Source organism: Hetaerina americana, unplaced genomic scaffold (genome assembly GCF_022747635.1).
Source record: "Hetaerina americana unplaced genomic scaffold, ioHetAmer1.1.p SCAF_2, whole genome shotgun sequence".
In the NCBI taxonomy this organism is placed as follows: Eukaryota; Metazoa; Arthropoda; class Insecta; order Odonata; family Calopterygidae; genus Hetaerina; species Hetaerina americana.
Genome location: NW_027286763.1, coordinates 36,822,628 through 36,834,261, shown reverse-complemented (window position 1 = coordinate 36,834,261; position 11,634 = coordinate 36,822,628). Strand labels below are relative to the sequence as shown.

General features: G+C 40.3%; 1 protein-coding gene across 1 annotated transcript in view; it reads left to right on the top strand.

The window, feature by feature from the left end:
* The first annotated feature begins 572 nt into the window (after positions 1–572).
* Positions 573–11,634, top strand: part of Hers (Histone gene-specific Epigenetic Repressor in late S phase) — a 495,187-nt gene continuing 484,125 nt past the window's right edge. Inside the window, exon 1 of the mRNA XM_071585495.1 lies at positions 573–590. The gene's annotated coding sequence lies outside the window, so the exon portion shown is untranslated. The remainder of the gene's footprint in view (positions 591–11,634) is intronic.

The following is an 11,634-nucleotide window of genomic DNA, read 5'->3' as shown; positions in this document are numbered from 1 at the left end:
GCCAACAAGTGAAGACGGCTGGCTCCTGAGGACTTCGCCGAGTGACCGAGCAAACGTGAAGAAGAGGATTCAGATACGATTTTTGCTTGGAGAGCCCTCGCTGTGTTTTTTTGGGTTGCTCGTGGTACGACTGCACTCGGGACCTTCGACTCGCAACTCACGTTTGAGTGATGGTGTGATTTATATTTCTGCAAGTCGAATCAGTTCATTCTCAGTGAGGGGAGTTGATCCAATGGTCTCTTTTGTATTGCACGACGGCAGTGTTAAGTTCCCTCGTCCCATTGCTAGTCCCTTTCCCGACGCATTGAGTGAATGACGTAACCTGTTTTGTCAATGCCCCTTTGGCTCTCCCACGAATCTCTGCATCTTTGCTCGTTTGGATTACTGTTTACCACTGGATACCATTATCACCCGTGGCCCTCTCTCCCATGATAGTCGGTGCGGCGTGGCGGAAGGAAGGCGTCCGAAGGAAGGGCGGCTGCGAGGTCATCCGATTGTTGAAGTCGGGTCTCGGTGTCGCAAGACGCCCCTGGGACCAAGAAGGGTGTTTCAAGAAGGGAGAACCCGTCCTGCGCCCCATTATTATAACGGTGAGTCCTTTCTTTATCATTCTCTCATTGCATAATATTCAGAGCTGCCACATCCAGAACATTTGTACGTGGAGCTAGGGAAATGTGAATATGCGGCCCCTGGCCCCATGGAAACAATAATTTATGGGCCTAGATAGTATGTAAGTGAAGGCGAAACTAACGTGTCGTTCAAAAGATTAAGGAATGTGTCAATCCTAGTTTTTTTATACGTATCTAATACTGTCCACATTTAGCATATGCAGGTCTTAAAAAAAGCGTTGTCATAGTTTAGGCGAGCAATCTGAAGCGACAGCTTAAGCATTTAGGTTAACGGATTGTCATACTTACTATTAAGGCATTAGTCTTAAGGTCATCATGTAGGTGGAAATTAATATGCATTCCCCCGCAAGGTGTGCTCCTGTGTATTTGGCAATGTGGGATAACGCCCCGTGTGTCTCCGCTCGCGGAATTTCAAACGAAGTGGAGTGTGGTGCCATGTTTATTTTTCCATATTTTCCCAAATACATTAACTTTCGGTGGTCAATGAAAGGAACAGGGTACCTCGGATGATTTCTCTTACTCCTCTCCCAAGGTCTGAGCAAAGGGGTACATATTGTCCCCCCATTAGCTTGCTTTATTCCTCCATTGTTGACAGCCCTGCAGTGGGGTTTCGGTGAACACACTTTTGATTGAAGCGTCGAATGTCGTAACAAAATTACGAGCGTAGAATGAGAGGTAGCCGCAGCTCGTATGCCAAAGATGTGGTGGCATTTAATTAATCGACCACATGTGCAGTATCGGCCTCGTAGGTGGCCATATCCCTGGGGTGAGAATGAAAAAAATGCCCCCTTCCCCCTAACCGCCCCCAGGCGCCTTTTCTCCTTCCTCCCCAACTCTCGCCGCTTGCCGTCAGTCAGCCTGTCGTTATCGGCTAATTATTTAAATTGTGGCAGTTGAGTGAGTTGAGTCTTGTGATTGATACGGAGGTTGGGGAAATCGAAAGGTAATTTCTGCAGCATTAGCATCATTTTTTGATCGTGTTATGTGATTACACTATAATTATTGAATAACATACATCGCTGAGGAATGTGCAACTAAATAGTTGATTATTACTTTGAATTTATTAATCCTGGGATTTCAATGTTTAGTATTCATAAATTAAATCATTTTGGTTAAGTGAGGAATAGAATATTGGCTTCGGTATGCAGGTAAGCCAATGCAATTCCCATTTCATATCTGTTTGTGAAATATTATGAAGCATTTGCAACGCAAATATCCTCTTTTAAAAATGAGCAATACAAAGAGTAGCGTCATTACCCTCGGCTGTAATTTTATACATAATTAAATGCTAGTTAAGAAAGCGGTTATACGATCCTTTCTACTTTAGATATTATAGGAAACACCTCAATATTTTTAAAGAGTTATTTACTATATATTTATAGGCAATAAGATTTTAGGTTTAGGAATAATGAAATTGATGTTGAATTAATAGGTAATAATATTCTAGGTTTAGGAATAGTGAAATTGATGTTGAATTTTGGACCTAGAATCATATGCTTATGCTTTTATAAATCAGAGCAGAATCCGCAGGTCTTGGTAAACGACGAAGCTGTAAACAATATCTTCTGCAATTTTTGCGGCCACTTCACTATTTGATTTTGATTGTATCGATCTATTCGGTAATTAAACATTCAACGTTTTAAAATTTAGATTCTGTTCAATAAATTTTGTATTTCGAGGTGTAACAGTAAGTCGACGTGATCCTATACGCAAAATGATCTCAAAAATCTTGATTATAATATACGATATGCCTAGTTTTTAAAATGGTAACAATTTAGGATCAGCATGTTACCCGAAGGGTCGCGGTATTCCAGGGGTATAGGGTTGGACCACTGAGCGGAGGGCCCGGGTTCGATTTCCGGGCAAGCCTCTCTGGGCACCCTCAACTCCACCCAAGCTATGTGATTTTTCAGCTACCGGATCTTCTTGGGAAACCATAACCGGCACAGGGAAAAGAACTGGCCCCCCTACCCTGGTGTGTGAATTTCACACGCCGCCGGGTTAGTACTGGGTGAACTCATCACCTACCAAACACCTTCGGGTTGATTACTGTGTTTATGGTTTTTTTTATATAACCGAAGCTGGGATTACGGAAAAATTCTGACGAACGGGTTGAAGTGTAAGCAGGCATGCAAGCTGTAAGGCTGCATGCCTGCTTACACTTAAACCCGTGTGTGTCCGGCAAAGACAATCTTGGCGTGGAGCGGATAGAGTTCAGGTGCTCGGCATATCCGGGCCTTGGGCTCCCCTCATCTGCTCTAAACAAGATGGAATATGTCTTTTGTCAGGCGTCGGTCATAAATGAGATCATGCTGTCTTGGCCGTTTTCATCATTACGCCATTGTCTCACTTACGACTCCGTGCTGAGACTAACCTTCACATGCCTGTAAGCTTCATCCTTATTTTTGTTTTATGTACACACGTGTTATCTCACGTATGGTCCTCTGTTGTACTTTCAGGTCATGTTTCCTCTTAGATTTTCTTCATCTGGCCATTCTTTCCAAAACCGTGCCATTTAAGGACACAGAATTGTCGCCCGACTTCTTTTTCTAGAAAGCCTTTGATAGTTTCCCCTGTGTGTATGATTGATCTTTATTTCCCTCCTGCAGCACCTGCTTCCAGTCCTATGTTTCTAACGTGTCTCTGCTGCTGTCATTGTTCCTGTCACTCCGTAGCGTAGGGAAGCATGACCAAGACTTCTGCATTTAGGGAGTGTTCTCTATTTCGGGTTAGGTGTTAACGCCTTTTGGTATACATTTTCGACGAAACGACTTCTTTGACCCTCCGTTCCACCAATTATTTTTCTTCTTGCTGCATCCTTCGCTGCTAATTGTGTTTTACAAATAACATAGCATAAACTTCTTCTAGCCTTTGGATTCCCTATTTTGTCCCCATGTTGTCTTCAGCTCTTCTTAAATGAATTAGTCAACAAACTAAAACCGACAAAATGATTATCAATGTTTGCTGATCATAATTTGGTTTTCAAACTGTCAATCTCTTTCGGAATTACTGAGTTGATTTTGTTTGCCATTAGAACTCAGCGACCTCAATTTTCAGTATTAGCTGACATATGGATAGGAGGGTAGCGGCGATTAATCACGTTACTCGCATCTATCGCGAACACAAGGGGTTTGAAACTCCCCCTTCCTCGAAGTGTTGCAATGCGGCGATCCCCCTACCTCGCCTCTGGAGTGTAGGTCATTTATTGAAGGAGCCCGTGGTAGTTCCACACAATTGGAAATATAGAATAATACTCACACCTTAATGGGCTGCTGGAAACCTTACAGGGTCCTTTCCCTGGTATTCGCTTCCATCTGTGTTCAGGTTCTATGGGGTAGGCGAAATTTTAATAAACCCATTGGTTGAAGGTTCAGGAAAGCGAAGGAGGGAGAGGAAGGAGGTTGAAGGGAGCGTGGAGACCTGTGCCAGGTGATTTTTCTGGTCTTTGTGTTTGGGATGGTAATAAGGAGCGGGAGGAACGGAAGAGGGATGCGACTGCTGGTGGGACAGGACTGTGCCAATCGAGGGCCTTCAGAATGATTAATGACGACCTTTCACTCATTTATTTTGTGCGCATCATGAATGAAACTTTGATTTTTTGATAAATGTAATTGTATGTTATCCTTTGGCTTAATGAGTTTTGCACTGGCTGAATGGGGCAGTAAACCACACGCAGTCATTAAATCTCTTTTAAAGAGTCACGAGAACGGCTTCAATCAAAATATCTCTTCCATCGTTACCATGAGTACGGGTTTACGTACATTATTTACGACAAAGTCTTAAAATTTGAATTGGTGTTAGGGAGAAGTTTTCAGGCGTTTTTTGGAAGGGTTTTATATCAAGTTATCTGATTTCCAATAGGCATTGGCTATGCCAGGTAGGTGACCATTGAGGACATAAAATGATAAGTGGTTCGTCATTATTAAATCTTATGTGGCCCAACAATTGGTACTATTTGCAACATTGACCTGGGCTATTCATTAAGATTATATTTTGGTATTTTGCAAGCTAGCTAATATTTTGAGATGTTTAAGGGCCACGGATGTTGGTTTATAACTGGTTTTTGATGCTTCTTTTCATCATTTTTTAGTATTCACGTACCTAAACCATCCTTTCCGCTGAAATCAACCCAGAGCATGCAGCATGTGTGACATGAAAAATGTGAACCTCGATCCTAACACTCTGGCTATCGTGCGCCTTATGCATCACCAGATTACTCCGGCCGACGAAAGGATAAGAAAACCGCGGGGTAGTTGTTAACAATGACACGCTTACATGCCATTTCGGTGATAATTATGAAGTGTTTCGAAAACGTCAGTCAGCGTAAGATTAAGATCACTGTTTATTATGGAAAGGATTATAGGTAATTATTTGTACTTGCCCTCCAATAGACTACAACCTTACATGATGGAAGGCCTTGTGCATTCCGATGACCCCTAGAGCTTTGCTGGCGGGAGTTATGATAATTGCTTCTGGTAGGGTCACCCATGCCGCCTCAGTGAGGTGGCTGCAAAGGCGTCAGGGCCCAGTGGGGCGGCCATGGAGTGATGATGTCACGTTAAAAACACTATTGAGGAAGGCAACGAGAAACCACCTCAATCATCATTCACAAGAATGTACTGATGGACACTATGGAGAATATGAGTCCAGGTAACTACGGCACTCGGCCCAATCGGCCGTGTGTCGTGCCCGGCAGCGGGAGAGGGAAGTCTTACGCGGTCACCGTCTCATGAAACCCTTGCAAAAGAAACAGACATCAGCAGGACAGAAGACGCAGAAGAAGAAGCCCAATTTAGTGAAAAAAAGAACTTGGAATGTTAGGACAATGTTGAGGAAAGAAAAATTTGAGAATATTAACCGAGAGATGGAAAGGTGAAATACCTATAGATATTTTAGGTTTATGCGAGGTGAGAAGGAAGGATAGCGGGGATTACTGGAGTGATAGTTATGTAATAATACTATATACGTGTACAGCGGCGGGGACGAGAGTAAACGTGGGTTGCCATAATATTGAATAAAGAGGTTGGAAGAAGCGTATCCAACACAGAACAAGCAATGTATACTCGTATTGCCAATAGAGATAAAAGCAGAACCGACGAACTTGGTCATTGTTCTGGTATACATGCCACCGAGCAATCATAAGGAAGAAGAAGTCGATAGTAAATACCAAAGTTAGATGACACAATCACGTGTGTTCCTGCAGGGAAACATTTCATAGTTATGGGAGATTGTAATTCGGCTGTAGGCGAAGGAAGAGATGGTTATTAGGTGGGGACTGTGGTTTAGGTACGAGGAATGACCGCGGGGAGAAAGCAATGGAGTTCTGCAGGAGACAGGGGTTAGTCTCACCAACAATTGGTTTAGACTCCACAAAAGGTGTAGGTATACATAGAAAATGCTAGGCGGCTCATAAATGTATCAGTTAGATTATATTCTGGTTAGGCAGAGGTTTAGGAACAGTGTGATCAAGTTGAAGGGGAATTCGTAAAATCAGTTAGGTTTGCTGATGACCAAGCTTTAGGTTGTCAGTCAGCCAAGGGGTTTCAAGCATTGCTGAGTGAATTAGATATTCAATGATAGATACGTGATGAGAATCAATGTAAATAAAACAAAGGTTACAAGGTTTTCCAGAAAGAAAAAGGCTAAGCCAAACATTAAAATAAGAGGACAAAAAATAGAGCAGGTAAAACAGTTACCGTATTTCGGAAGTGTTTTGACCAACGCGGTCAAAGTAGTAGGGACGTAAGGAGAAGAATTGCGCTTGGCAAAGAGGCTTTCACAAGGAGGAGGGAGTCCATGAGATGGACGTTGAGTGAGGGTGCTAAGAATAGAGTCGTCAAAACTTTGATATTGAGCGTAGTTATATGCGGCGCGGATACGTGGTCAATAAAGCAGGAAGATAGACGTAGATTGGAGGCTTAAGAAATATGGGTGTGGAATAGGATGGAGAAGGTGAAATGGACGGAAATTAAAACAAATGAGGAAGTACTAGGTATGGCGAGCAAAGAGAGGGGTTGTTGGGAGAAATCCTAAGGAGACTGGAAAGATGGACGAAGGGCATATTGATTTGCAGTGGGATGTTGACGACTGTAATTGATGGGAGAATGTTATGCAAACGAGGAAAGGGCAGGAACATGATAGGGATGTTGGATGGGATGAAGGGAGGATGGAAGTAAGCAGAGATGAAAAGGGACTTGATGTAGAGTAGGTTGCTGGATTGTGATTTGTTAGGAGTTATAAAATATTAATTTGGTATTTGAGTCCATCCAAGACCTACCTTAACCGGTTGATTATTTAGTAATTAATATTTAATAGCGCATAATACAGATATGATTATGTAAAGCTTCTTATTACCATATCATCCAGTTTTCCAGTAGTCGTTTAGCAATTCCAAGTTTCATTTAATCTCTGTTTGTCATTCATATGTGTATTCCCTGTGACAGGAAGGTTGAAAAGGCTGCGCCGCCGAAAAAGCTTGCTGTAAAGTAAATGTGTGCTGGAATGATTTTCTCTTTAACTCGTTGAATGATCTGTTATCAGCAATTCATTTCTTCTCAATGATGAATTCATTATTTTAGACTGCATAAGGTCATTTTCAACTCACCCTTGAAAATCTAAAAAACACTATAGAGGACACAATACTAAGACACTAGACAAACACCATACTTGTATTTTATTTGAATTCAAATTTCTCAAAAATATTCGTTTTCCAACAGATTTCTCTGGCATAAAATTAGTAGCTCAAAGTTTTAGAAGCATGGCGGTAGAACATTCATTTTCTTTTATATCTTTTTATGAGTTAGGTATACACTTAAATTAAATATTTTCTGGAAGTGTAGGCACTTGCTGTTTTAAGTCAGCTATACCATAGCATTACACTTCTCTTAAAATATTCTTTCGTTCCTATTTTTATTATTTTTACTGCGATGCCTTTTCGTTAGCGTAATTTTCAATTCGCCCCGCCATTTCCCCAATTGATAATATGTGAGAAAATGTACTCGTGTACTATGATGCATTTCCTTAGAGCATTAATCTGTTAAACAATTTTCCTGATGCTTCATAATTCATCCCGCATTCATAGGCCTTTCTTAATAGTTTGAATCGTTCATTTTTCCAAGATTCTCTTTCATTACATCTGCCGCAATTTTTCTTCGTTTTTTTATTTTCTGATTGTCATCTTGAACTATATATGCACTTAGATCATTATTTATGCTTTTCCTGTGTGTAATAATTTGTATCCTGCCATCTAAAAATATATTAATAGTGTTTTTTCATCTGGGGGAATTTGCTTGTCATCATCAGTGATCATTAATCCCAGGAGTGTTTTGACGCAACTCTCCATTCAGTTTTCCTATCGGCTAACCTCTTAATGTCTTCATATATCTTAGCTTTCACTTCTGCCATTATTTGTTTCATGAATATCATCCGGGATATTCATTTGTAGTTCTTATCATTCATTCTCCTAGAGCCGTCTTCAGGAAGCCGTCGTCGTTGTCTGATCAGATTATTCCTTCATTTTTTCAGTGTATTCATTAGATTTATTTCTCTTCTATTCTTCGCTGAACTGCCTCATTAATTACTCTATCTTCATCATTCGCCTGTAGCGATGCATTGCCGTTGTTTCTATGCTGCTTTTCTGTGCATCTACCTCTCGTACTCGTGAAGAAGATGACTCCTTCATATTGTCTCGATGAAATTCTACGTGATGTTGAGGCTCGTCTTGGAATAGACGTTTTTCCTTGAGGGAATCCTTGTGGCCAGAGCTTTTATTTCAAATACTTCTTCCTTTTTCGATCGCTGCTGGCTGTCCTTTTCAAACACCAAAATTCTTGATCTCTCGGATCATAGCTTCTCAATTTCATTGCCTTCTGCTTCACACAATTATCTTGGTTTAGGTTTTATGTATTTAGCATTTACTTTTTGATTTATTTTCAATTTAATGATTGCACAAATTTTTACTGTCCCGGCGTCAAATGATATTAAAAGGTAAACGCGATGACTTTTTATGTCATAATATACACTGCTTAAACTGTTGGTTTTATATTGTGTTGATGACTCTCTGTAGAAGGCCTCTAAATAGGAGACGAAATACAACCCTCTTTCCCCACGTCTTTGATTTCGCTGTCGAGTGCAGATTCAATGGCAGCCCCCTGATCATCGAAACACCTTTGAATTTTAATGTTTTCTCATAGTGGGACACTCCTTCCTATCTCTTTCTTCAAGGGAAATCCAATCGCTTACTTCAAATATAGGGCTGCAAATTCATTTCTGTTTATATTCTTCAGTTCTTTCTTCCATGTGTAGCTTTTAGGATCAAATCTGCACAAATGCATGTACCACCTTTCCTAAACCCAAAACGGTCTACCTCTGTGAAATAACGTTTCTGCAGATGTGTTGTCACAATCTTGGTTTCATATTCTTGCTAACGGGTTCAATATTTTCTCTTTTACATGTCCTCCTCTTCTTTTCCGATGTAACGGTAGTCCATTGGAATTGTTTCGGTTGAGTGAATGTCGCAGATGATTTTGCACTGTTTGACCAGTCTACTTTGAAGTATGATCGTGCGTAGTATAAGCGTTTGATTCCGACCTGTAACTTATACCCTCGTTCTATTCTTATTTCATTGTCTTCGTAAACATTACATGAATCTTCCCCAATCACTTTTGCTCCGAACTGTTCTCTTTTTTCAAGCTGTTCTATTCTTTGAATTTAAGTATTCTTTTTCCATCTGTTCACTTTATCTTCATTTTTCATCGGGGTTCTTGTCAAATCAGAATTCTTGTCAAAAATTCAATTAGATTTTTCGTTCTTCAAGAAGTGGCTTATTACGATGTCCGGTATCCAAAAATTCTTCCATCCACCATAATTATTTTCATCGTCTTATAAGTTATCTATATATCTCTGGGAATTTCTCTTTTGTCTTTCCGATTCATATCCCTTGGCTGCACTTGTTCCTACTTATTTTTTTCAGTTCTTGTTCATTCATATGCCTTCAGTCATACTTCAGTTTTTCCACTGTAATCCAAGGCTTCACCTTGCTTATTTTGTTTGTAATTGCGAAGAGGTTTCTGAATGTAGTGCTCCCCCCGTTCATATTTTTTTATAACTTCTCTCTTCAGACATCGGCTATTTTACCCTGTACTCCTTCGGAACCATTTATAAATCTTTCGAGTTCCTTTTAATTTTTATGATGGCATGTATGTTTTCTACTATTTCTCCGGTTTTGGAATCGCTAACTGCAGTTTTTGTCGATAAACAAGATAGTTTTTTCCAGTCTCTCGCATGGTTCCTTAGCTTCACGATAATATATTCGTGTTATAATATCCTTATGCTCCCTAGCTTTTTCTATCTATCTCCTTTGCCGGTGGATTTTAAATAAAGAGTGTTTGCCGCCATTAATTTCTGTTGCGTGCAGAATTCCATTAGTCTTTTTTTCTTTCTCGTAACATTTTCCCAGTTCGTATTTTCCAATAGTTATTCCGTCTTGACCTTTCCAACGGTGGCATTCATATCGCCTATGGTTATTCGCTTTTTTTCTTTTACATTTTTTATGTGTCCGTGACACCTTAATATAACTGAGCTATCATTTCCTTTCCTTCTTAATCCGTAAAATAGCCTGGACACAGTGCCGCTGTAACATTTGTGGACTTAATTATTGTCGTAATCATGGAAACTCGTTCCGTTTTCCCGCTGGAAGCCGCACATCTGCGTTCCATGCTGCATTTCGTATCTCAATTCCAGTGATCGGACGTTTCAAGTGCCTTACTTCGATACTGTGAACTTCACTCCTTCCCAAAATATTCCAGCTCCTATTCTGCAAATTCCAGTTCGGGTTTTCCAGTCTTCCTTAGATTCAAAGGGATCTCACGTTCTAGTTTGCAGCTTAATTTTTTCCCCATAAATGACCGATGCTCACTCGGGTCAACCTTTTCATAGCTGGTATAAGGGACCAGTTAACCTCGGGATATTTTACTCGAGGGGGCCCCATCACTGGTATTAAAATTCACAGGGGAAAATATTTGTTTATCCTCCTCTACTCCTCGGCATTGCAAAGTATTGATTTCCCCTAGTTTTTCATCGTGTTAGCATGTAAGGTTTTTGCGTTAATTTAAGGTAACAACCTCTGCAGTGAGGTGACTTTTTTGCTGCACAGAACCCCGTAGTCATTTGGAGGGCTTGAGACGCTGTCTACATACAGCATTTGGAGGAATATTTCTTGGCAGGTTTCATTCACCAAGTCATGGTGTTATCAAAGAATTTTGCATCTTATGGACGATATTTCTTGTCCATGATAGACTACTAGAGCCTTCAAGTGACCACGGTATTCTCGACTACCTGTCTCTATGACATACTCATTAATTTTGAAACTCAGCACATGAAGATTAGTTTCTTCTTCTGAAGGTATTCTGAAGGCCAACTCGGATGTCGCTCCCGGTAACTTTACCTAAGCCCTGAGAATCGGTTTTCAATCTTGTCTCCACCACACATTTTATGCTTTCTTTATGGTGGTTTACTTTCTTTTCAAATGATAGGGTTCATCCGATTATTGTGGTGTAGTATTTCTCGGCTATAAATTGAAACTACGATATGTGCTGATTTTTCATTCCTTTACTGCATCTTCTAACCTTCTCTACTCCAGGCTCCTTATGTATTTTTTGGAAAAGTATCTAATCCACTTAATGGGAAAATCTATGGAATACGGAGTGTATTTTAAGTGTTTTTATCTCTGTTATTTATTCTCCGCGCCTATAAAGAAATGCTCATTAATTCCATCGTATTGGTGCATCCAAATGAGCCGAGGTAGATTCCGAAAACTGCATCCAGTCAAAGTTTCAGGATTTAAATTCTACAAAAATATACCCTGCCTTTATTTGACATAGAAATAAACATTTTAAAGTCGGAATCATTAAAAGACAAAGTAATGCAAAAGGAAAATATTAAAATAACTCTCACGCCACCTGTTGGATGAAACTCAGCTGTTCTGACAACATTGTGTTGACTACGA